The 27,051-nt window shown below is 46.7% G+C and overlaps 1 protein-coding gene across 1 annotated transcript in view; it reads right to left on the reverse strand.

Moving 5' to 3' along the window:
• Positions 1-18,399, reverse strand: part of LOC146801949 (myb/SANT-like DNA-binding domain-containing protein 4) — a 52,971-nt gene extending 34,572 nt beyond the window's left edge. The window contains exon 1 of the mRNA XM_085621473.1: positions 18,211-18,399. The gene's annotated coding sequence lies outside the window, so the exon portion shown is untranslated. The remainder of the gene's footprint in view (positions 1-18,210) is intronic.
• Positions 18,400-27,051: the final 8,652 nt, after the last annotated feature.

Here is a 27,051-nt window from a genome sequence, read left to right on the forward strand (position 1 = left end):
CAAATTAACAGAGACAGCCGTGGTTTGGATCTTAGAGCCAGTGCACGAGCCAGGCCCTGACAAAATTTGCTATGTTAAATCATACAACAAACATCAGCCAGAAGCCTAAACAGTTCGGTGTAAATATTTCATTGTCTTTTCTCCTATAAGAAACTGCAAATTAAATAATTGATCTAACTACACACTTAGTTGAGAAACATAGTTGATTTCTTAGATAACCATTGATTACATTCAAACATGTTTTAATCGCTGGTCAAAGAATGTACCACTTTTATTAGTGCATTGCAGGGTTAGAGCTATCATACTAGAAAAGATAAGTGGGAGAAACAATTAACACAGATCTCTGTAGTATGTGCATTAACCCGCAGGTCTATTCTTGTGCCTAGAATCTGCAGTCAGTATGTCTCATATGCATTTCCCATTGAGGTGTCTTATTGAGATTGGAATTTATGTCCTGCAGGATACGCAGAAATTTCTGAATAAGGTGCATTCACTCACCACAGTTTTCTGAGTGGGCTAACAACAGGGTCGTATTGGGACCACAATTAGGCACTCCTTAAAAAAGTTGCCCAATTTCCCAGATCGTGCCAAGTTAAAGAAAAGTAGATGTTTCAGCACCCAGGCTAAAGTGCTGCATAGCTAAATGCAAATAAGGTCCCAAAGGAGAGACCGGTGGCATTGCAAATGCTTGTCTTGCTTTTGAACCCCTTATTCATTAATTCATATACAAGTTTTGTTAATTATTTAAGTACATGGTGTCATGTGCTTTGTATTTCTGATTTCTGAACCCCTCATTCATGAATTCATATATAGGTTTTGTTTGTTATTTCACTCCCTATATTCATTACTTAATGTGATAGTCTGGTATAGGATAATAGTATATTAACGGGTCACATGTTACGTATTCATATAATGTGATTTATAGAGGATTAAGTGAAAGTATTGTGAAGTTTCATATTGGACATCATAGACCTTGAGGTCTAGTATTTTCATAATATAAATCACAAACATTATACAAGTCCACTACATGACCACTTTAATGGAGAGAGCATATTCAGATTCCTGAGCAAGTATTTAGACCTGCGTACACATTGCTGAAGGTCAAATATCAATTATATTGGTGTTAGCTGACTGGTTCCAAGGAACAAGCTGGACAACATACAGACATTGTCCTTGCTTTTCATAATGAGGCTGCAATATTATTAAAATGTATATGACATAGTTTTTGGGAGTCTCACAATTAGAAAGTAAGGAATGTAGTGACTTTGGATTTTTGAAATTGGATTACTGTTTTTTTTATGATGTATAACATCCAACAGATTGGTGTTACAATGTGAAGTAGTGCAATGATGAAGCACTTGCGTGCTCACACAAAAACCTTTTTCTGTTATTATGTTTGCTCTTTGGGTCCTTTTACTCTTTTGGACATAAGTATTATTTGCATTAAAATATCAATAAATACAATGGATTGCAATATAACAAAACAGTGCCTCACCTTAATGAAAACACAATGAATGTTAATGGAGTTTTATAGAAGAAGGATACGGGTGAATTTGGCACATTTGAAGTAAAGGTTGTTAAGTCAAACACCTTGGAGCCTGTGATGTAGAAAGGCAGGATCAAATTTAAGAATGTTTTTCTACTCCTCTCAGAAACTGGTGTACATGTGACAGGAGAGGTAAGGATTGTAAACCTAGAGCATGTGTACTCGCAAACATTTTTCCAGGGGCCGAAAAGTTCGGCCTGTGGTGTGACCGATGGCCACACTGATGCCAGCAGGGTGATGTTTGAATGCTTCTAGGGAAGGGGGTGGAAAGGTGAGTGTACATGAAGCAAAGCATATGCATCAGGTGGCTGAATAGCACAACTTGAAACAAGAAAACCTGAGATCAATCTCAGCTTCCCCATTTGACCAAATTGTATAATCCTAAGCAATTGTTTTCTTTCACGTTGACTATTTTTTCTTGATTAGTAAATAAAAGACCACCTTGAAATACATGAGCTCAGGATGTGCACTGTATACAACCTTTGCTTGTGTTCGATTTAATAAACTAGGATGTTGTCCATATAACACAACCCTAGCCACCCAGAGGGTGCCCATGACGTGTGACTTGCCTCTTACTATTGGCATTGTTGTCAGGGTGGGGGGAGAGGGTGGGATAAAGCATGAATGTTTTTAAATTCATGTTTGAAAACCATCACTTAAAAAAAAAAAATACTCTTCAATCCACGGATATGATTTGATGTACTAAAGTGAAACGGGTCTGCATGTTAAAGAAATATAATTTGTGAAAGTCCAAGCGACTTGGTTTAATTTTGTACACGTTTGCTGCAAGATGTCTTTATAAATGAAGTTGTTTCTAAAGTTAAGCATGCAGGACACCCTAGTTACCTCCTTTCATTAATTTCAATTAACCTTCAAATAAATCTTTGTCTTTTTATTTAACATCTTTTTAAGATTAGTGCTGTGTGAGTAAACAGCAACCCAGTGCTGCTGTTGACCAGGGGGACAAATGAAAAGGTCAAGAGGGCTGCATGCGGCCCCAGAGCCGTACTATGAGTATCACGGTCCTATAGGCTGACACGGAGCTGTGTGTTCGGTTTTGATATATGATAATATGAACAGAACAGCAAATAGTTTTGCTTAACACGCCTCTTAAGAAGAAGAAAAAAAAACCTCTGTGGACAGGCAAAGAATCCTTTTACTTGATCTTATGAAAATCAGAGAGTGAACGCTTTGTTACGGATGGTGTAGGCTTACATCACTCTATTAGGAAGTAATAATGATATCCGAGTTATATTTTTCCAAGATCATGAGAATCAGTTCATATACTGATGTAAAACAAGGTGTTTTAAAGAGTTGTCCCACTAGAGGATTAGAGCATGATTCAATATAAATGAAGAGATTTGAGGATTTCTAAACTTGAGACTCTCTATACTCGTAGGAGTCATATCCTCGAAGCAACTTATCGTACGGATCAAGAATTTGACTAAAGTCTTCTTTTCCTCTTCATATTTATGGATTGCCTATACAACTGTCAGTTTACGATAGGGAAGAAATAAGTCTTGTCTTGCAATTATGGACTACTGTCAATAATAATGATAAGACTACACTTACACATCAGTCTATGTACATTCTTTGTCTACTTACATCTTTTATTTAGGTCTACACTGTGATCCAATAGTGCCTTATTTTTACATACATATGTGAAGAATTTGAACTCCCTTTCTTGAAGAACGATATTAATAATCTCAATGATCAAAATCTGTTGTCGTGATCACATTTATGTATATTCATGACCAAAAATAGAGTATTTCATGGTTTTGTAGATTAGGGTCTAGTAATAAATCTCTGCAATCACAAAAAACTTTGAATGTGGCTATTTTTTCAGTAATTGTGAGCTAGGTCACCATGCAATAATAAAATCAGCTAATTTTTGAGACGGTATTGGTATGGTTTGGAATCCAACTAGTTTCTGTGTTTCTTAGATAGGATAGGTCTTTCAGAAAATTCAATATAACTGTCAACTCAGAATATTTTTACACCCCTAGAAATGAGAGTTTAATAGTAGAAGATCTATAAAACAGATAAGACATTTGGAGCATTATTTAGGGATAAATTACTTAAGATTGTCTGTTCAAATTCAGTATTGTTATCATGTATTCTAGCTAGGGTGCTGTTTGTCAAATTTGTATATATTCTTTACATTTTTTTCTCTCTTTTGTGGTTATCGCTTTTTCTCCTTCTTGATCTTATATGCGAAACATGTTGGCTGGGGGGAAATAAGAAGCCATGGAGTTATTTTAATAACAAACATATGTGCTGTGGAATATGTATTAAAAAGAAGGACGTCACTCAGGACTGTTCAGTCGAAAAGGAATATGTATCTGAGTAAAATTATGTATTTGGAGCCATTACAATGAGAATACATTTTTATATTGGTTGAAAAAGGGAAATTAAATTATAATCCAATTACTTTACAAAATGAAAGAGTGGAGAATCGACTAATTTTGGAAACAGACAAAATATTTGTTACCTATTTATATATGGGGGTATTTATGCATTTATATATAGGGAAATAAAAAAAACTGACTTATGTAAAGTTTTGTGGACAGTAAGGCCAATATTTGTCAATGATCAAACATACCAATGTGAATTTAATGTAGGTCTTTCTCCAATTGAAGTTAATGGAATACCTCTCCGTGAATGCAGCCAAACTTCTATTTGCACAGATAAATCATGATACTTACGCATTTGGTTTCCAGACTTCTAGATATACGTTTTCCAAAGGATATGTGACTGCTGGCATCTTAATTGATATAATGCCTACAATTGATTACATGCCCAAATGGGCTATATAGTTTATATACTGTTTGACACTGAATTCAAGTACTAACCAACTGATTTTATGAATACTAGCCACTGTGACAAAATTGGTAGGAGTGGTATCCCACTTTGATTCAAATTAAAAACAAAAACATGTTGATCCCCAAGCCCTGGCCCACTGGGAGAGAATCAATGAAAGCCCCAAACCCCACATTTTAGGTCGAGCCTAAAGCGCATGCGCTGTCTGCAAGACCTGTTGCAGTCAATAAAGGACTTTACTCCCGCCTTACTACCGCTCCTGACTGGTTCAGTTCCGTTTGGCTCTTATTTGCGGTCACCTAACTGGTTCAGACAGCAATACGTCATTTCCGTTTTTCTTCGCAGGAGCACCAGCCAAGACCTGTTTTGTTACACTTGCATTTCTGTTCTTTTGGCAGAACACTTTTCGCTTTTGCGCCCATCACTTTTTGCCCATGGTCTTGCTCACTCCGTCTCTCCCACAGCAGTCCCTTCAGTTTTTAGAACGGCGGTCCAGGCCGCATGCGAGTCTCGGCCGTTCCCTCAGCCACTTACTTATATTGTGCATAGGGAGTAAGTAATTGAGTAAGTCACACATGCGCCAGGGGAGGGAGCGGCAGGCAGACGAGCGCAGAGTGGGGGCAGCACCTCAAAGCATGAGATGTCAGCCATTAGGCGTTCAACACAGGCAGCATGCGAGGCGGCACCGTGCACAGCTCCCATTTCCCAGCCTCTTATGGTGTTTTCATGGGCAGTACAGCAAATAGGTTTGGTTAACAGGCCTCCAGTAATCCATGCCTCCAGAAATCCATCATAAAATGTGCTGTCATTGGCATACACTTCCGAGTATTCGCGGACCCGAGCTATAAGTGGAGAAGTGAGAACGTTCTTCCCTATCACTTCCTTAATTATAAGCTTCCACAGTTGTCTCCCGAGTGGCATAGGCGTTTCTATGACATATGCGGGATGTCAGCCCCTGCATCCCCAAAACATGTACACCGTTTTTGCCGCTATAAATTTAGTTATTTTCTGTAATTTTTTGTTTTGATTGAGTACAAATCACAGTTGCCCTCAACTGGATCTGCACAGAATACGTGGGCGCTTAAAGAAAGCTTTTACATGCAATATGTTTTTACCAAACTAACAGAATTGCTGTGTCTAAGGAATGTAGACTAATGTATGTGCTTCTGAGCAACCTATTGCTGTGGGCATAAACAGAGATGCTAACGGAGATTACATCTGGTAAACATTTCAGAGGTGCGGTCTCTCACTATGAATTAATAGTTCATTTCGTAACATTCTGTTCACAAGAAGCTCACGTTTATAGAGACGGGTGCAACCCTAGATATGAAAATTTAGAGGTGCTCTTTCAGAGTAGTGTGAAACATACACTCCAAGACCAAAGCACTTTCAGTCACTATGGCCGTACCATGCACTGGGCTGTATGGATTCCTTCGCACCCAAAAGCAATACAACTTTAAAGATCTACAGATTCTTACGGTCCTTTACTAATTCTACCAGGAACGTAAGGTACTGCTGTAAGAAACGACTGCTCATATTTGTGCCAGATAAACATGACATATGCCATTAATCCTAGTTCTGTGTTGCAACAATGGATTGTGCCGGCTTGATATCATGTGCTGTGTATTCTAGATAGTCATGGTGATGTAAGCCAAGGATTGCAGGACGGCTGGAATCAACAGAAGGAATTATAAAAATAAAAGCAAGACGTTAGTGGTAAGCAAACAGTAATTGTTTAATGCTTTTTTGTTGGAGATTAGGTATCTACATTTGAAGGCATAATACCTTGCTATCTTTTTGTCTCAGATGTTCACTTGACATGCTTACTTAAGCATAGCATGAATTTGCATTGGGTCAGCAGCAAGTAGCTCCAGCACACATCAATTTAAATTCTTCTCGCTGCAAATACCAGATTGTGCACGTATTAATGTAGGCCTAAAACAGCCTTCGTTCAAATGCCAAAGATTAAAAGGTGTTCCACCTTGTTCGTGTGTAAGCTTTTGCATGCAGAAGCAAGGACTGCTTGTAAACATGTGCATTTCACCAAACGAGAACAACAATCTCTCCCTCTGCTTTTACTGTACAATGTATAGAAAGATTAATAAAAGCATTAGTCATGTTTTACTGGCTGATAGGAAATTGCCATGTATTACCTGCATGAAGAGCAGGGTGTAAATTAATTGAGTGCTGTTGTTTAAAGTTTTTGAAAATCTTTTATTTATCACCCCCCACAGGGAACTTTGAAGTTAGAAACATGGGGACTATATAGATAGTACTATGTAGCTCATACTATGGCAACACCATTGTAGCTCCCACACTTCTTTCCTATAAAACCCTCTCTTTAAGCGGTCTACTAATCAGCAAGGCGTATACATTCTGCAAACAAGTACGGCCGTTTGACCCCATACTTGAAAACATACATTGGGTTCCAGTAGCTGCCAAAGTCAAATTCAATTTAAGCTATCTTGCAATGGACCATATGTGAAAATAACCCACCTTACCTTGTGGATGGTCTGACATTTTCTGGTGGCTCAAAAAGACAGAGAAGCAAAGACCCATGGCTACAGGAAGTGCCCTACTTCAGAACTTCCACCACCAGTAAACAATCTTTTGCCGGGGCTGTTGTGTCACCAGCCTATTCTTAGTCATGCCCGGTGGACTTCCCTATGTCCCCACATACTAACTTATCTTTTGGAGTTGTGAAAACAAACAGCTGTCCTGTAAACTTCCCCCAAAGTTGCCTGTAAAGCGAAACTACCTACCAAAGAGAACATGTTTCTCTGGGTTCCTCTTACATTGTCCCCTGAATTAGCACACAGACAAGACACCTGGACTAGTATGAATTGAGGCTTTTATGAGAAGCCAAACTAGTGCAGAGCATATGTAAAATGATGGTAACAAATTTCCCAGCTATAGTGGCAACAGATACTGAGCAAAATAAAAATATAAAGATTATAAAAAGAGATGGTATGATATGTCTGGTAATTCCTCTTCGTACTAAATCTCTGCTAATTAGAATTAGCATCTAAACTTCTGCCACTGGGCAGTGCATTATGGCATACCCGTTTGGCCTGAGCAGGCTGCCCTCTGCTCACCATACCACACTTTGTGGATGTGAGACCAATTTGTTTTTAGGACTGATGGAGAATTGAGGCCCCCAAATGCAAGGATGGGCACCTTTCTCTCAGAGCTGAGGACTGGCTATTTGCACTGTTTGACCCTGCCCTTTTACTTTGGTTGTTACACTGTACATCTTACTTACTCTATAAGCATTATTTTCTATAATACGTTTCTCCTACTGCAGGCACGACATGCTTTCCTGCAAAATTCAGCACACCATGTGCTCTTTCACTTTCCAGGCAGACTGGGACAATGGCGGCCGCTTCTTTAAAATAAAATCGGTCACGCATTTACAAGAGTTCGAGCTATTGGCATTGTAAATGACAATGCCTTTTATTTGTGTGTTAAATATCAAAACAAATGAATAAAAAAATCATTGTCATTTCCAATGCCTAAAGCTTTCACTCTCGCAAATGCAAGACCTATTGCTTTGCAAATGCGGTTTCGTTTTGTAGTCCCACAGTTCTCCAACAGGGCCGCAAAACAAACTTTTTTTCAAAACGTTTTCCCGGGGAGGCGGGGTGGAGTGCACTGGGTCCCTCTGGGATGCCCCCCCCCCCCCCCACGAGGACTAGTGGATCAGGGATTCCCTGCCACCCGCCCCAACAAATTATTTCCATTTTTTTCCAGGACTGAGTCCCGGATTACCAAAATTGTCCCCAACATGCGTTGACATTGATGGCAGCCGATCAAATCCTTATTTGTTGATCTTCTGGTCCCACCGGAGTCCAGCTGCAACCGATTTACTTTTTGTTAACCTCCATTTCTCTTAAACTTCTGAGCAAAATTACACCAAATCACAAAAAGGATGCTTTCTGGATAAAGATGTGATGTTATAGCTGGGTAAAAATATCAGTTAAAAGACAAAAAATATTGTAAAAAACACTGGACTTTGCCAAGTTTATTTGGCTGAGCTAACTAGAACTTGTGACGGCAATATGCCCAGAGTTGTCATCAATTATGTAATTTGAGATGCTATCATTGATGTCATCAATGATGTCGTTGAACATGCCATCAGTGATGCAATCCGTGAGGTCATAAGCAGAGCATGATAGATCCCACAAGGGTTAAGGTGTCAAGGTATCCCTACTCCTAAAACAATTTCAGAGCAGGGGACATGGTTTCCTGTAATGGCCACCGCAACATTTTTGATCATGTTATAGCAGCCTGCCAATCATAAGTCCGAGTGGTGTTTGGTGGCGAGAGGGTAAATGTGGATGAGAGCAGTCCATCTCCGGCTCTATCGCTAAATTAAAGTCCCCGCCCCATATAATAAATGTGGGGCTGCCTCCAATATGTGTCCCCACAACTGGGTGAAGTAATGTGCGTTGTCAATGTTGGGTGCGGCCCAATCCCGCAGAGAATAAAGTCCACCCCAACTCCAAAAAACAACAGCACAGGCATTGTGAATAGCGTACAGTAGCAGTTGCACCCCATAATCCAAATCTGGTTTGCAGTAGGAAATAGGATGAGAGGGGGGGTCCAGGCTGTTAAGCGCCGCACTAACCATAACAAAATAATAATTATTAACATACCGTACATCATGGACAACATTCGTATGGGGAATTCCCACTGGGGGGGGGGGGGGTGCATGCCAGAGAGTTCGTCAGCGCACCTCGCGTATGCGAGGGAAGCCCAGAAGGAAGAGTCTGAGAGAGCGATACATGACCAAATCATTTGGGCTAGGAGCTCAGAGGCCCAAATATAGCTTCAGAGTTCCTGGGGTGGTCTTCATCCCACTCCAGTTCCCGATGCAGAAAAAAAACAGTCTTACCAGTTCGCAGCGGCGTCATCGTTTTTCGCAGTTCCTCATGATCAGGTGTAGAGCGGCTGGATTCAGGATCCTCAGCTAGTGGGTTGGGTGAGTGTCTCCTGCAGGTCTTTAGGAAATCTTGGACATGTTGCTGAAAATGTGGGTCTTCCCACAATGTTGAACACGCAGCCTCGCTGGATATAGCATGGTGTAGGGGATGCCGGCCTGTTGAAGCTTTTTCTTTATGGAAAGAATTTCTTACGCCCCTCCTGTACTGCCATGGTGAAATCTGGATAGAACGAGATTTTCACTCCGTCGTAGATCAGTTCTTGGTTCTCGCACACAAGCCTCAGTGCAGTGTCCCGGTCCTTGTAGCTTAGGATTCGCGCAAGGATAGGGAGTGGTGGCGCACCAGGCAGCGATCTCGCCATGAGTGATCTATGGGCTGGTTCAATTATCAGCACTTTGGAGAAGGCTTCAGTTACGAAGAGAACCAAGAGCATGCGTTCCACATAGTCCTCCATGCGGCCCATGGCAGCAGCACCCGGGACCCCACGATGCGAAAGTTGTTCCTGCGCGAGCGCGTCTCCAAATCTTCCTTTTTTGCCGCTATGACCTGGAGCAGCTTCTCCATCCCCTGTAGTTTGACGCTGCTCGCACCTGTGGTGTCTTCAAGGGTGGATACGCGATGTTCGGTCTTGGATATACACCCATCATGTTTTTCCAGCTTTTGGACCAGGAAGTCCATGCGTAGGTTCATAGAGTCCGTCTTGGACTCAATGGAGGTTAGACTGTGGCATATGGTGAGGAGGATGGCTTTGAAATCCTCATCCTGTGCAGGAGCAGGGGGAGGCTGATCGTCGTCTCTTTATGACTCTGCGTCCTCACTGGGGGCGTGAATTGCGGTTTCGCTTGTTTGCCTTCAGTGCGGCCCATTGTGACCCCCTCTCCAGTGGGGCTCTTCCAGTATCAAGTGCGGCACTCAGGCACAGGTCTCAGCAGTGGCAAGTTCAGGGCTCAGTGAGTCTCAGGGGACCACGCCGGGGTCGTTCCTAGGTCTGTCACCAGTGCCACTGCAGTTCCGCACTGAACCACTCGCCACGCCAAGCGGGGCTTCTTTTCAGGTCTGGGGGTGTGCCTCAAGCATCCCAGTATACACACACCGGTAGAGTAGCACAGTTAAATTGTGTAGGAGCTCAGTTCAGGCTGCCAGCATTATAGGCCAATGTCATTCAATCAAGCCAGCAGTGTGCTACATGTGGGTTTTCCTTACCGGTCAAAACAAGCAGCTGGTGTTCTCTTAGCAGCACATCACTGGGCCTCCCAGTATGCGCCAGCCAGAGCAGCCTGCAATCCGCCCTCCTGCAGGATAGTATTAGGACAGTTACCTGCCAAGCGTTACTCGCGGCTTTAAGCCGGTCTTGCAGGAAAAATCTTGATTTGCAGCTAAATAATGGCCTGCCTCCCTTGTTGCGGTGGAGAGCCCCACCGAGTGCAGAGATCGCACCCCGCTGGGCTGAGGATAGCACTCTGCATGCGTGGCCCAGCGCTAGACGCCCGTGTTGAGGGGCCACAGCACCATCACAGACACCAGGCAGGACAGTACAGGTCAGCCTCCTTGCTGAGACGCAGCTAAACTTTCAAGACCCTCTCACAGCGCTATGGGTATCCTGGCCGCGCGTACCTTGTCACGGGGGCAGGGCCTCGAGTCTCCAGTTCCTCCACGCGGCTTCTTTCAACCGCACGGGCCGCGACTTCACAAGGTTGCAACAGGGCAATTGGGCCGCGCCAAAGGGCCCCGCCACAGATCTGCTGAGCAGGTATCGGCGCTTTGCAGGCACAGCGCGTCTCACTCAGGAATGCCCAGTCGCAGGTCACCAAATATCTGATGAGTCGGGTCATCTCCCTCAGGATATAAGCGCCACCCTCTTGTGGACTGCCACGCTGTGTCAGGCCACACTGGGGAGAAGCCGCCGCAGCCGCAATAGCAGACTGCCGAGCGCTATCAAGCAGTTCCCCAGACGTGCACTGTGTTCACAAGGCCATTGCTTAAAGTTGGGAGCTTGCAGGTGCTCTGTGAGCGCAGGATTATTACGGATGATGCCTCCGGGCTGACAGAGCCTCCCTAGGGTGTGGCGATCTTGCCCACAGGCTCTCTAGACCTCAACCCCCCCCCCCCCCCCCCATAGCTATCCCTTTTAACTTGAGGCCATGGCATGCATAAAAGCGGTCTTCCAGAAACATTATCTGTTAGACAGAGATTATGAAATAATAAAAAATAACACCAAATCGTAAATGACATTGAAATCCTGAAATTAACCGGTGCGTCAAATAAAAGTCAAAACATGAGTCATGCAAGAAAAATTAACACGCATATACAAAATGTGCACTACAGCAACTGTTGGACCCGAACAGGACCAACTGGAAATAAAAGAAGAAATGAACAATTAAAAACAGCCTATCCCTAAAAGTGGAGTTAGTGTATGTTCATGAAAACTGTACAATACAAACTATTTCTGCCTTTATTCTCTTACATGTAAACAATGAAGTGCTTATAAACACCCTCAATTTAGTTCGCTATAAGAAAACACTTGTCGGGCAATTCACTGGGTTGTGGTGACCATCCCACGAATAAATGAAGTTTAGTGGTCAACTGTTATCCATTGAACTATGAGATCTGACAGCTACTACTCGCTTCATTACTTCAACAAAATATTTTGGTTAGAAAGCACTATATAACAAATCTGTGCAGCAATTCCACACAGTTTTATTTCCTTTGGACAGTTATCCAAAGGCCTCTGCAATGGAAGAACTAGAAATTAAACTACACCTTGGCAATAAGAAAACTAGACTGGAACTCAATACACAATGAATATTACCAAGAGGAAAACAGTGCTTTTTCTGTGAACTTACTAAAATATGGTATACTGTACAATTATGAGCTCTGACACTTCTGCAGTCCTGCATTGCAATCTTGCAAGTGATTCTATGTCAGGACCAGAGGTTCAGGTTATGCCTTATTTTTTCTTCACTTTATTATTAACACATTTCACAGCAGCCAAAAAGAAACTTAAAGCAAAATCATCAACTCCCATGAACCATAGGGAGATTCAAAATTATAGTCCTTTTACAGTGTGCACTAATCTCTCATATAGTCACTTCACTCTCATCGCCTCCTCTTTCTTCGTTGCTTCGCAGCCAGTTAAGTGTGCTTTTCTTGTTCTACTAAGTAATTACGTCTCGCTTACGCAGCGCGCAAGCGCTGCGTAGGAAAAAGACCTTTAGTCATCGGCACAGCTTTGCGGGCAAAAACGTGCATGCGTTGCATTGCTTCCAATGGCAACGCGTGCACGTCTGGCGATTCCCTAGCGGGAGCGAGCTTTTTCGCCATGTGTTATCAATTATCCCTCCTGGCACAGCTCGCTCCGTCAAGGGAAACGCTGCCTGCTCTTGGTTGCACACCTCCTCCCCCCCACCAACTTGCGTGAGGCGTGCTTGTTCTGAATATCTGCGACTCGTTCTGGCAAATCCCTCTAAAGCGGCGGAATGAGGTGAGTCTAGTTGGCGAATGCATCCGATACTCTCGCTCTTGCAGATAAATATTGAAATAGACACTAGTAGCTTGATACTTTGTCCATTTCACTGAGAAGCATTTTGTAGTTGGAAGCAATATGCTTCCCTTTGGATCTATATACAAGCTAAGTCAGTGGGATAACAATGCAGTAGCAGGTATTCTAAACCACGACATTCTCTACACAGCATTGAGTTCCTGAGGTGGGACTCGAACCCAAGACTGTGGCACCAACGCTAGTGAGTAACTCGCTGCAGTGACATTCACATTCTGACAGGAGGGTGGGTCCCCAGAGTCCCACACAGTAGGGCACAGAAACCTTTTTGCACACGCTGGGCCCTCACCTCTGCTGGGGAGGTGAACCCTCTTAGCTGCTGCTGGCGGCGCGTGCGGTCACACTGGCGAAGCCCTGCTCTGGGCACGGCTAAGTCGAAGCGTTGCGGCGCCAAACCACCAGCGCCTGCTCATCTAACCAACTGCACGTCTCCGTGCGCACACCATGTGCACCACGGTTCTCCGCTGCCTCCCACACTCGCCTGACTACCGTGTCATTCTCCACGCCACCCGCGTCCTGTTGTGTGCGACTCTCCTGTGATGTGCCCAAGGAAGGCAGCAGCCGTCGCGAAGCCTCCCTGCTCCAGTGGAGATTGCTTCTGCCTGCTGAATGTCTGTGAAAATAATAAACACCTGCTAGAACACAGGGAGTGATTGCATTACTGTGGAAGAGGACGGCCGAAGAAGGGAGAGAGGAGGACAGGGCAGTGGAGGAAGAGAAGCTGGCCCTTGCTTCCCACCGGTTTCCCACTGGGGAAGTCCCGGTGGTTTGTTCCTTTCCTACCCCCGTGATTTGCTGTCATCTGACCGGCGCGCCTGGTCACTGCATGCTGCAGATGGTGAAGACGCTTGCCCAGTTAACCATCGCATTGGAGGACATGCGAGACGTCATGGACAGCGCAGAGGCGTCCCTGGCCCCCAGCAGGGTCAGAGCTGCCGAAGAGATGCTGGAGAAAGCAGCCGCCGGCAGCGGTGGTGGCGGCACCTGCGATGGAGGCAGCCCTAGCAACGGCATCACAGAGGTAACGAGGAACCACTGTTTTGACATCTTTGGGTGCAGGTGGCTGCGAGGGGCGGCGGGGCACTTTCTTAAAATGTCAGACCGCCACACTGTGGTCCAGGCTCCCCTTGGTGTCGCGTGCGCTACGTCCTGTCTGAAAAGCAGCAGGTGGTTTGGGGGGGGGGGGGGGGGGGGTGTTTTGTCACATGCAGTGTGTTTTGTAGAAAGGTGAAAAATGTTCAGTCAGTCAGTTAATTTAACATTGAAATCAGATTTAGGAGGCGAATCCCATTAAACTGAATATGGAGGTGCAATCTGTAAGGGATTACAGGGGCTTCTGGTGACGCAGGCTTGTTTAATAACAACACAGAGCGAATCAAGCCATTTTGTTTGAAACAGGGCGAGACACGACGCATGTTGATACATACAGAATACAAGTTTAAAAAAAGAATAAACCCTACAGAGGAAGGCAGTGCTGCACTGTGATTACCTGGAGTGAGACAGTGGTGCAGGCGAAACATGCCCTGCAATTGCAGCCTCCAAGCAGGAATTTGCCACCCAAGAGCGGTAATTTTCCGCTGACAGCCTGTGCTGGGGCTAATGACCAGTCTGTCTCGATGTATTCTATTTTTGATATCACACTGTTTGAAGAGGACACCCCTACCCCCACGTTGCTATTTTTTCCAGTGTTTGTGAAGCCGTTGTTGTCGGCGCGCGCCCCGGCCACCAGAGGTTCAGCCATGTCTACGGTGTGCTGGGAGGGACATTCCCCCTTCCCACCCTGGGTGCCACCTCGTGCCAGTGAAAAGCCCTGAAGTTGGCTCAGTACGACACCTCGGTGTCCTGGTGCATGGAGTTCCATTTGGAAAAGCTTTAGAAATGGGTGCTCCTCCGTGGCAGGTCTCAGGGGTGTAGCGTAAGGTTTGCGCGGGCAAAGCAGTGCACTGGCCCTGCCTACACCACCACTCACAGGAATAACCAGCATTGGCATAGCCAATAGGTCTCACCTTTGGGACCTTATAAGTGTTTAGTTATCCACCACAATATCCTTGGTGCAACAACATCAAGTGTTGCATGGCTAAACACTTATAAGGTCCCAAAGCTGAGACCTATCGGCTATGCCAAGGCTTGTTGTAAATTTGTGATGTTTTCTTCCCCGCTGAGGCGCGTGTTCAAAACTGCCCCCCCGGGGAATGTTAGTGACATATTAATTGCTTTTGTGATAACAATGGTGTGGGCGCTTTGTTTTTAGATTCTCAGACAGCGGGAACGCTTTTGCGCTCCTTACGCGGCTGACGCCATTGTTGTTGCGGTGCTCTGCAAGCCCGCTAGGCAGACTGTTTCGACTCGCTGCTCCTGCTGCGTGCATCTCTTCAAATCGGAGAGACACTTTCACGCCTGGTTAACCGGGTCTGTACTTCCTTGCATTTTTCTTCATATTTGAACGTCCCTGCAGGGGTCGGTATTGTGGATGAGTCTGCGACAATACCTGAGGGTGTATGATAGCACAAGTGCTGAGGAGAGGATTTAACCTCGATTAAGGCGCACAGCGGGGCAGTGGAGCCTTGTCAGAGGTATCTGAGGGCTATTTTTCTGTGCGCTGGTTTGTGCAAGCCCCATTGTGGGCCTTTGGTCTGCGCTGGTCATTGGTCTGCGCTGGTCATTAGTCTGGGTTCCCCAGCTGTCATACATATTAAGCGTACCTAAGCTTTCACAAAGCCTTTTTGGGAATATATATGTCCTTGAACTGCTTTACAAATAAGTGGCTGTCTACATGATTTTTCTGCGTCTGCCAGGAGCGCATAACAAGGACCCGTCTACCAACAGTCCTGAGAGATGCTGGCAAACTGACTTTTTCGCATCAAGGGATTGATACTGATCAGGACCGCCTCATGAACAGGCCAGGCAAGTGGCCGCTGCAATCGGTAGTCTGTGACTTCACAGAGATGCAAGCTAATTTCAGCTTGCCTCACGGCAAGGTTTGTTCTGGAATTGGGGCTGGACGTTGGTGACTCGAGGGAACTTTAGACACATCTATTAATGGTATTCGCCAGGCACCAAATGCCCCCCCCCTTTACAAGGCAGTTTCAGCGCTCACTTGGGCTTTATTTGACACTGTTCGGTACGTACCATCAAAGTGCATGCTGGGCGCTGTAGTCTGGTATTTGACTGCAGTTGTCCTGATTGGAGCAGGGTCAGCTGTTCTCCCACCAATGGGAGTGCAGGAGTAAATTTAGAGGAGAGAGGAGGTGAAAACCAGTTAATGGCGTCTGATGAAGGCTAGGAAGCCGAAATGCATTATGCCATGTTCTCAACCTGTGAATAAAAGGTTCCTTTGTTTTCCCCGCTGTGTCCTTGAACTGCTTTACAAATAAGTGGCTGTCTTCATGATTTTTCTGCATCTGCCAGGAGCGCATAACAAGGACCAGTCTACTAACAGTCCTGAAAGATGCTGGCAAACTGACTTTTTCGCATCAAGGGGTTGATACTGATCAGGATCGCCTCATGAACAGGCGAGGCAAGTGGCCGCTGCCATTGGTAGTCTGTGACTTCACAGGGATGCAAGCTAATTTCAGCGTGCCTCACGGCCCAGTTTGTGATTGATATATATATATATATGTATATATATATATATGCCTTCTTGTAAGGTAATGGAGGCTCAGGATTGTGTCTACGACGAGGAAGAGTCCCAAGCATACATGCAATGGGATGAATTTTTTTATGCTGTTGATTCCGCCATCTATAGGGTGGTCCATGAGGTGGTTGGGCCCATGGAACAACGCCTGTCTGATAGGATTGTCCCGGAATGCGCAAAATTGGCGGACGCCCACACAGTGCCCCCTGAAAAGAAGAAATGCACAGAGGATGTCGGCCAGGATGATTTTGCGCGTCTTAAGAGTTCCTTTCTGGTGCAAAGGAATCCCACCCCTCCCAACACTTTGGCGACTCCGGAAACTGTTGGGACTCCTGATCCGGCTTCTCCGGAGCCCGATGGGGACTACCCGGAAGAGTCGGAGGACGGGGCAAGGCCTTCGCGCCCCTGGTGCCCCGTGGTCACTTCTCCCTCTGCCCAAGGAGAGGATTCAGGCATGCTGGAAACGAACAAAATTGCACACCCTCAGTCCGCTGCTTGGACACCCGGGGACAAGGTGGCAAAGTTTGTTGCAGGTCGTTTCTGCAAACCTCTAGGGAAGGAAGCCCAAGGCTAGCTCAAAGCGGAGTGCCCGAGACCCACCTTGGAGGGCAAGCTTGCTTTTACTCTGGAGCTGGATTAACAAATGGCCACTTTCTTGGCTAAATGGCCACTTTCTTGCCTAAATATATGAAGGATCTGCGTAAAGGCATCAATAGATCCTGGCGTTCATGCCAAGATAAGCTTCTTGACGCCATCGGCCCTATGACTAAAATCTTGGACATGGCTGTAGAAGCCAAGGTTTCTGGATCCCTTATATCGCCCGAGGTACTGTCCAACTGGGCTCAGCGGGCCATCATTTTCATGGGCAACGCTAATTGTGCCCTGTCAACGGAGCGCCACCGCTCGTTGCTGATCAAACTCGATCCTAAGCTCGGGGACTAGGTTTCCACGGAGGCGGGTGCAGTGGCTCAGGGTGGTCTTTTTGGGGACCCCTTTGTTAAGGAACTCAGTAGATTCGTGGCGACCTTTACCTCCTTGGATAAGGCGCAATCGATATCAAACGAGTTTTCAACTAGTAGGTTTTCCCATGGGACCAGCCGAGGCAGGGGCCGCTAGATCAGCCGTGGCTTCCAACAGAATCCGCCCGAGGGACAAGGCCCCGGTCGTGGCCAATACAACACCAGCGCCAACTATACCAACTTTTACCACACCAGGGCCAGCGGTTCAGAGGCCGAGGAGCCTTCATGAATAATGTCGGAGGTGGAAACTACAAAGACAATTAATAAATGCAGGAGTATTTAACTTTCAATACATGCAGCGTGTTGGAAATTGATTACAAAGGTTGGTTCCAACTTCACTAAGGTTTCTAACGTCGTTTAGCTGCATTTTTCATTTTTGTAGCATATATAGACGAAGGTTAATACTATGCTTAAATCTACTGGGGCTGACTAGCCATAAACTAAATCTATCTAACGTAAAAGTTGGTTTAAGCTCCCATCAAAGTAGCAGTGAATTCCAGACACCCAAGCACACCCGTACCACAACGTTCTGACAAATTCGACGCGCTGAGGTGCATTTCATTAATCCTTTCAATGACACGCATCTATGAGCATAAAGCGGGATCTTTAGCATATTTTGCTGCCTTGCTCCGGGACAGACATAATAAATGAGATAATCACACAAAACACAGAAGGAACCAAAACAGTAATACCTGCTGCGCCGTTCAACTTCTGTCTGTTCCTCTCAACGACATCAAGACCAGAGGCAGCTCAAACAACACCGTGGTCTACCCATGTGAAGGGGACCGCAGCTTCTGTATTGACTGTGGCCCCTCTCTGCCGCTCTCAGCATCCGAATCCGAACACAGGTGACAGGTCCAGGGTAGACTTCCGGCGAAGACAGCCACCCGGCCTGATAACGCGTCAGGAACGCGTCGCTTCCTGTAGGTCAGAATTCCTGCCCTGATAGCAGCGAAGGCTGTGATTGGTTGAGAGTGAAAGTGTGCATGCTCCCATTGGTTACTGCTAAAAAAAAAAAAATAACTAGAATACCTCGCAAACGCGATTACCTTCTAGTACTTCTACGTGCTTGAAAAACAAAGAGGCTTCTTAATGTGCTGAATAGATTGATTACGGCGCCCCAGTGTTTATATTTAGGGTACCGTGCATGCCTCACAGCATATAATAATACATTTTTGATTGGTAGAAATGGGAGTGCGGCCGAAGAACAGATTGTAACAAAATGAAAGCTGCAAGAAAGGCGTGAGAATGTGGTTAGAATAGCGAGCGATATAAACCAAAGCGAGGGGAAGAAACGAACGAGAAAGCAAAGCCAAACGGCGTGGCTTTAATTTTCAGTAATAACTAGACCTATTGGCCCCGCTAACGCTTATTTAATTAGAGATAGCTAAAAATTTTGGAAATGTTGTGTCTAATAATTGGTTGATATAAACTGCAGAAAAATCTATTCAAGTTTTAGATAAAAACGAGACAAAATTAAAGGGCTAAAAATAACTGCTCACAGATTATCCACTAAATAATACCAGAAACAGTGTACATATAGAAACTTCTAGGCACAGTGCTCTCAGAACAAAATTGCTACAAAGCATCTAGGTTTCACAATTGGTGTTCCTATCCTAGACATTATAGGTTCTGTAGTATGAAGTTTGTCTCACTGAGTTACCCTAGATTCCGTTGCACAAGTTTCCTCATCATGGCTCACCCACCGTCCTTGGATCCTGTCACATGATTTTCCTCTCGAGTCAATATTATCGACCCAATCATATCTTCTTGCCTTAGAAGTGAGACCCTTCCTCCTTCCATATCCACAGTTAATAATATCACTCATGAATAATTACTATATTTTAGCATGCCAGACCTTATTATCACTCAACAATGCAGTTACACAGACATTTTTTTAACTCCTAAAGGATCTGAATACCTGCCCTCATCCTTCCTGATAAATCTTCCTTTTTCACAAAAGCTACAACCTTGAGGTTGAATCTTATCTGTGTTTGTCCTTCACTTGGTTCATCTTCATCTGTTCCCTTACCCCCATGGGCGACTAATGCACCTTTCCTGTCCTACGTAACCAGCCCATGTTGCCTTTGGTATGAAGGGTTCTTCCCCGCATCAATTCAAACGGACTATGTGCTGTAGAGTCACAGTGAGTATTCCTATTTGCTCCTACTGTTTTCAACATTTCATCCTCCCAGTTCATGTTATTGCTTTTTGCCCGTTCAATGATACCTTTTATCACCCTATTGAAACGTTCCACACTACCTTTCCCTTCGGATATTAAACAGCAGTGGTCTTGTGCTCTATACCACTTGTCACTATAACTTTTTTTTAAACTATCAGAAATATATTGCCCTCTTTTATCACTCACAAGGACTTTGGGCAATCCTCTACAATTTTTTTTTCTAAAAACATAACCACCTCCTCTGCATCAGCTTTCTTTACTAGTTTGAACTTAGGCCATTTTGAGAAGCGCTCTATGGTGACCAAAATGAGTTCATAGTTCCCATACAAATCCTGTACTGGACCAAAATAATCTACTCCTATCCTCTCCCAGGGCATGCAAGGAACCTCCACAGAATGAAAGAGCGGATTAAATGGAACCACTTGTCCCAGTTCATACATTTTACACACGGTCTCACAATACTTTCAATTTCCCTATCAGCACCTGACCACCAATAAAATTGCTTAACTCTTGCTTTAGTTTTTACAAACCCCAAGTGACCCTCATGACACAGGTTGGTGACTTTTTCACGTAAGATCCTGGGTGAAATTAGTCTTCCTCCTCTCAAAAGGAATCCTTCATCTACTGCCAATTCATGTTTAATGTCCCAAAATACAGTAAACTCCTTCTCCAAAACCTTCTTATCTGGCCATCCTTCCTTGACATATTCCGTGATACAAATTAGTGAGTGCACTCTCTTGTTCTAGGAATGCCAACCATGTCTTAGCATCAATGCTCTGTAGTTCCTCAGAACACACTAACGCTGCCATACATTATCCCATTTACTACTAGTATTCTCATTTACAGGTATGGCAATCTACTTAGAAAATCTGCAGTTTTGTTACGAGCTCCTGAAACATAATGGACTTCATACATATAATCCAACAATTGCCCAGTCAACCTGGTTATACTTGGTGAAACATTATTAAGACCATGTGAGGTAAGAACCTTAGTCAAAGGCTTGTGATCACTCATAACCGCAACCTTAGTTCCCCAAATGAACTGCCTGAAATGTTTAAGGCTCCACACACATCCCACGGTTTCCCTTTCAGTTACGCATTATTTCTCTCCAGCTTGAGTCACAGCTTGTGAAGTGAACAATTGCAACCACTTGTTCTGTTCCATCCCCTTGAACCTGGGATAACACCGCCATTGGCATCTGTGGTGATGATTGTGAGAAGTTGGCCTGATATGTAGTGCTCACTATTCTAGTGATCACTGTGTATCATTCCAAACGACCCTTATTGATGATTGGTTGTAAGTCAACCTTATAGACCAGCTATCCTAGTAGCGTGGATACGAGCAGTCTTAGGCTAAACTCTAGAGGGCGTGTTAAGCCAGCTGTTTACCATCACCTATACCCCTTGAACACCAAGTGAAAGGACACCACACAAGTTGTTATGAAAATAAAAGGGTATTTATTTATAACAAGACTACCCTGGCTCTTTATGAGTCAGGGAGCTAAGCACACTACAAAACTCTTGGGAAAATACTTCAGTTGCACAATTTACACAAATGCCCGAGGGGCACGAGAAACCATCTACACTAACAGTGAAATGCGAATGGTTAGAGTCTGGAGGTACTGATTCCGGAGGGTTCCGATCAGTGGGACTAAACGAAAAAGGAACTGGACACTTGTAGAGCGAACCTGCGATGGAGCACCGAGATGCTCGATTTACCTAGCCCGGAGGCTGCGGCTGCGTGAAGGTCGTCAAGATGTCGGGAGTCCTCGTGTAGTCTCAGGAGCCTGAAAGAAGAAGTTGCTGGCAGGCGACCAGTGACGATGTTCAGAGCGATCCAAGCCTGGATCGGTGATGAAGGAAAACCTGAAAGCAGAGGGGACTCAGTTCTCAACCGCTAGCCAGCGATCGTGTGGGTACCAGGAGGGTACCGGCTGAAGTCACCTCGACCAGGTGAGTGGGTGACGTCGGACTCGGCTGTTCCTCGGACCAGGAGGCGCGGCGGCGACCAGGATGGAGGGCGAGCTGTCCCACGAAGGTGTCTGCTGTCGATGATGCTGGGCCCAGGAAGGGGCAGCGGATCTTGGCAGTGGCCACCCAAGCGGGGGAGTCAAGATGGCGTCGGGAGTGGACCAGGAGGGTCCGGGGTACTCCTCTGTTGAAGGGGAGCAAGTGTCAGTCTGGAGCAACCAGACTAGTGATGAAAAATAATCTTGGAGCGTCGTGAAGAGGGCCACAAGCCGGACGGCAAGTGGTCGGACAACGCGGTGAACAGCAAGGAGCGGAAGGGCCCCCCACGCAGATCTCGCGGATGCTGGGGAGACAGACTTCGATGCTGGAGCTGCTCAGGGTTTAGGGCTTCTCAAACCCTAGGTGCACTCACTCGAGGGTCCCTCGGTGGGCGTGCTAGATAAGCGTCGTGCAGGTTCTGAAGATAGCCGGTCCCGCAGGTCTCGTCACACCTACGGCTCTCAGCTGGGCTGATGAGGGAGGTAAAAGGTCAGAGATGGCAGGGAACTCGGGTCTCGTCGAGCTGGGCAGTCTTGATCCGTAGGAGAGACTTACAGCAAACCGCAAGCGCTTAGTTGGTGCCTGCTGGAGCAGGGTGGCTACTCCTTAGCCACAAGGGAGAGTCTTCAGAAATAGTCAAGAGTTCCTTTCGTGGAAAGTGGTTCGTGATTCGGAGGTATCCGATTATCTGATTATCCAAATTGGGAAGGGGACTCGCTCCTACCTTTATTCTAAGAAAAAGGGGTTGGCCCGTGACTAGGTTCTACCTATGGGTGGAGCCAGGAGGGGGGTGGTTACACCCCTATCCTTTGTCCGGCTTCACGCCAGCTCAGGGGCTGGTGTGCCCCCGAAACTGGTTTGAGCCGGGCTATGCACAGTGAGCACCGGGGTGCCACTGGCAATCACCTTCCTTTCAGCCCTGCCTACCTGGGATACACAACCCTGTCTGGGACGGTGCTAACACCGCCCTCGACAGGAAACCCTTTGTCCAAACTCCCTTCGCTGGAAGGTCCCCCAGCAGCAGGAGGTCAGACTTGTGTCTGGTGGCAGCATCCATTTTGTGATGCTGAGGCTTGAGTCAACTTTAACCGGGGTTCAGGGTTACTTCCATGTCGTGCCCCTCTAGAAGGGGGGAATGCTAACCCCGTCGCCAGAACTAGCGAGGGGTTCGTATTCCAATTCGTATGACACCTTACGCGACATGTGTAGGTGATGCGATGCCAAAGTTAGCAAATAGTTGGCCCGCGTCACCATGGAACGGCTATTAGGACTTGGTTCCGCAAGCCGTCGACGGGCTCGGCTCGCGCCAGAGCACCATCCCACATGACTCCCCGCACTCTGCCTTCAGGATTGATAAGGCCTGCCATAGGAGTGACTGATAGGAATCCATGTGTCCATTTTAGGGTTAGGTGTAGGAATACTACACCTACAGCAACGGGTGATTACACCACGTGGCCCCAGCTGTCGTGCAGCCAGTTGTGTCAGATTTGGGCGGCCATTCCAGGAGTGGCATAATACATGCTGCAGCCCCTGGTAGGCCCTGGGTACACCGATGCCCTGGATACCTGTGGTATGCTGAGACAGGGGCTGACAAGGCGGCCCAGTTCCAATTAGTGGATGCACCTAACGTACATGTGTGTTAATTTCGAGAGAGAACAGCTAGGCTGTGGGTCTGATTGGCAGGCCCACAGCCGGAGAAAGTCGTAAACCAATGAAGCAAAAGCAAAAAAATCTGGGTGATCATAGGATTGCAGACCCTACTCTCCTACATGACCCCCCCCCAAACTTTGGGACAATAAGCTAACCTTGACCAGGTGAGTCTTCTTGCTCTAAGTGGAAATACCTGGAGAGCCCATCTGCATTGCCATGATCAGTGCCAGGTCTATGCTCCACTGTGAAGTCCATCCCCTGTAGGGAGATGGACCACCTAAGTAGTTTGGGGTTTTCACCCTTCATTTGATTTAGCCACAAGAGGGGCTTATGGTCGGTCTGAATCTTGAAGTGAGTGCCAAACAAGTATGGCCTCAACTTCTTCAGGGCCCAAACCACAGCAAAGGCCTCCCTCTCAATAGCTGACCAATTCTTCTCTCTGGGGGTCAGCCTCCTGCTAATAAAAGCTATGGGCTGGTCATGACCATCAAAATTCAGTTGCGATAGAACAGCTCCCACACCCAGCTCCGAAGCGTCTGTTTGGACAATGAATGGTTTGGAGTAGTCTGGACTCTTTAGGATAGGTGCTGTGCACATGGCCTGCTTTAGGTCATCGAATGCCTTCTGACAGCTTGCTGTCCACTGAACTCTTTTTGGCATCTTTTTACTTGTCAGGTCGTTTAGCGGGGTCACAATGGATCCATAATTTCTGACAAATTTCCGGTAATAACCAGTCAGGCCCAAGAAAGCTCGAACCTGAGTCTGGGTGGTTGGAGGAGCCCAGTCCTGTATGGCCTGTATTTTGCTCTCCAACGGTTGAACCTGACCCCCTCCTACAAGGTGGCCCAGGTATACAACCTGTGTCTGCCCTATCTGGCACTTGGTGGCCTTGATAGTGAGGCCTGCCTTCTGCAGGGCCTCTAACACTTTCCTCAGGTGGACCAGGTGATCCTCCCAGGTGGAGCTAAAGACAGCGATATCGTCCAGATACGCCGCACAGAAGTCGTCCAACCCAGTGAGAACTTGATTCACCAGCCTTTGGAAGGTGGCAAGTGCATTTTTCAAACCAAAGGGCATTACCACGAACTGATAATGCCCACCCGGGGTAGAAAATGCTGTTTTGGGCTTGGCCTCCTCAGCTAACCTGATTTGCCAATACCCAGCTGTCAGGTCAAACGTACTTAAGTAGTTGGCCGAGGCCAACCGGTCGATAAGTTCGTCTGCTCTTGGTATCGGGTGGGCGTCAGTCTTAGTGACTGCATTGAGACCTCTGTAGTCCACGCAGAACCTCATCTCTTTCTTACCGCCCTGGGTGTGAGGTTTCGGCACGAGCACTACGGGACTAGCCCAGGGGCTGTCCGAGGGTTCAATGACTCCCAGCTCCAACATTTTCTGCACCTCTGTCTTGATGCAGTCTCTGACGTGATCAGGTTGCCGATAGATTTTACTCTTTACGGGTAGACTGTCCCCAGTGTCGACCTCGTGGGTACACCAATTGGTCTGACTGGGTGTCAGAGAGAACATACGTCGAAAGGATTGAAGAACCTGCTTGCAATCCTTTTGTTGATGTCCAGAGAGGCTGCCACAAAAGACAACACCATCTACTGATCCATCGTCAGGGTTCTGAGAGAGCAGGTCCGGGAGAGGGTCACTCTCCTCCTCCTGTCCCTCATCTGTGGCCATGAGCAAGCCCATGCCCTCCCTGTCGACATAGGCCTTGAGCCGGTTTACATGGAGCACCCTGTGGGGGCTCCGGGGAGTTCCCAGGTCTACCAGGTAGGTGACCTCTCCCTTTTGCTCAATGATCGTGTGGGGCCCAGACCATTTGTCTTTGAGTGCTGCTGGGGCCACTGGCTCCAGCACCCACACCTTCTGTCCGGGCTGGTACACAGTCAGGACAGCCTTTTGGTCGTGCCAAGCTTTCTGTAATTCTTGGCTCGCCTCAAGGTTTTTAGACGCCTTTTCCATGTACTCCGCCATCCGCGAGCGGAGACCGAGCACATAGTCCACAATGTTTGATGCCGGCTTTCTGAGAGGTCTCTCCCATCCTTCCTTTACCAAACAAAGGGGTCCCCTTACAGGATGTCCGAACAGAAGCTCGAAAGGGCTGTAGCCAACCCCCTTCTGCGGGACCTCTCTGTAGGCGAACAAGAGGCAGGGTATCAGGACATCCCATCTCCGCCGAAGCTTTTCAGGTAGTCCGTGAATCATCCCTTTTAGGGTCCGGTTGAATCTCTCAACCAGCCCATTGCATTGTGGGTGATAGGGTGTGGTGAACTTGTAGTTGACACCACATTCCTTCCACATAGCAGTCAGATATCCCGACATGAAGTTTGCACCTCTGTCTGAGACGACCTCCTTAGGGAAGCCCACTCTGGAGAACACTCCAAGTAGGGCCCGTGCCACCACAGGTGCTGTAGTGGTCCTAAGGGGAATAGCTTCAGGATACCTGGTGGCGTGGTCCACCACCACCAGTATAAACTTGTGCCCTGATGCTGTCTGGGGTTCCATTGGTCCGACAATGTCGATCCCCACTCGCTCGAAGGGTACCCCCACCACTGGTAGTGGTATCAGGGGGGCCTTTGTCGTGCCACCTGACTTACCACTGGCTTGGCAAGTGACACAGGAGCGGCAAAACTCCTTCGTATCCTCGGACATGTGGGGCCAGTGAAAGTGTGGGACAATTCTGTCCCAAGTCTTATTCTGGCCTAAGTGACCTGCAAGGGGAATCTCGTGGGCCAAGGTGAGAAGGAAACCTCTCAGAGACAAGGGGATGACCAGCCTCCTGGTCGCACCAGGTTTGGGGTCTCTTGCCTCAGAGTACAGGAGTCCATCGTCCCAGTACACTTTGTGGGTACCTGTGGTGTTCCCTGCAGCCTCAGCAGCAGCCTGCTGTCTGAGGGGTTCAAGTGAGGGGCAGTCTAACTGTGCCTTTCCCAGGTCTTCCCTGGAGGGTCCCCCTGAGCCCAGAAACTCAACCTGACCAGGTTCAAGCTCTTGCGGCTCAGTTTCCCTCAGTTCCTTAAGGTCAGCCTCCTCGGAGACTTGATCCACGACCTGGGGCAAGGGGGAAGGCGAAGCCTTACCCTTACTGCTCCTTTTCTTGGAAGGTGTCTGGTCCGTTCTTCCAGGATCCAGCACCTGTTCAGTGGGGCATCTTTTGGCCTGTGACCTGGTCACAGCAAGGACATGTGCTGGCAAGCCTAACATCTCCATGTGAGTCCTCTGCTCCACTTCTGACCATTGTGACGTTTCCAAATCATTGCCCAACAGACATTCTACGGGGAGGTCTGAACTAACCACAACCTTTTTCGGGCCACTTACCCCTCCCCAGGAGAAATCAACAACTGCCATACTGTGATTGGTAGTGACGTTGCTGGCATTGGTCACTAGGTAACTGGTACCTAGCATGATCTGTCCAGGGTCCACGAAGTTAGGCGTCACCATGGTGACACTGGCACACGTGTCCCTGTAGGCCTGAGCCACTTTTCCATTGATCAAAGGTGTCTGTCTGTATTTGCCCAAAGTATTGGGACTGGCATCAGGGGACATATCCATATCCCCTGTACAGACAAGGACGGCCTGAGTGAGCGTGCCGACTAAGTCGTCACTCCCCTCGGTTCCCAAGGTTAACCCAACTAATGCCTTGGGAGGCGCACTACCACTGCTGACTGTACTAGGGGGCGCAGGTG

Source organism: Triturus cristatus, chromosome 8 (assembly GCF_964204655.1).
Source record: "Triturus cristatus chromosome 8, aTriCri1.1, whole genome shotgun sequence".
Taxonomy (NCBI): Eukaryota; Metazoa; Chordata; class Amphibia; order Caudata; family Salamandridae; genus Triturus; species Triturus cristatus.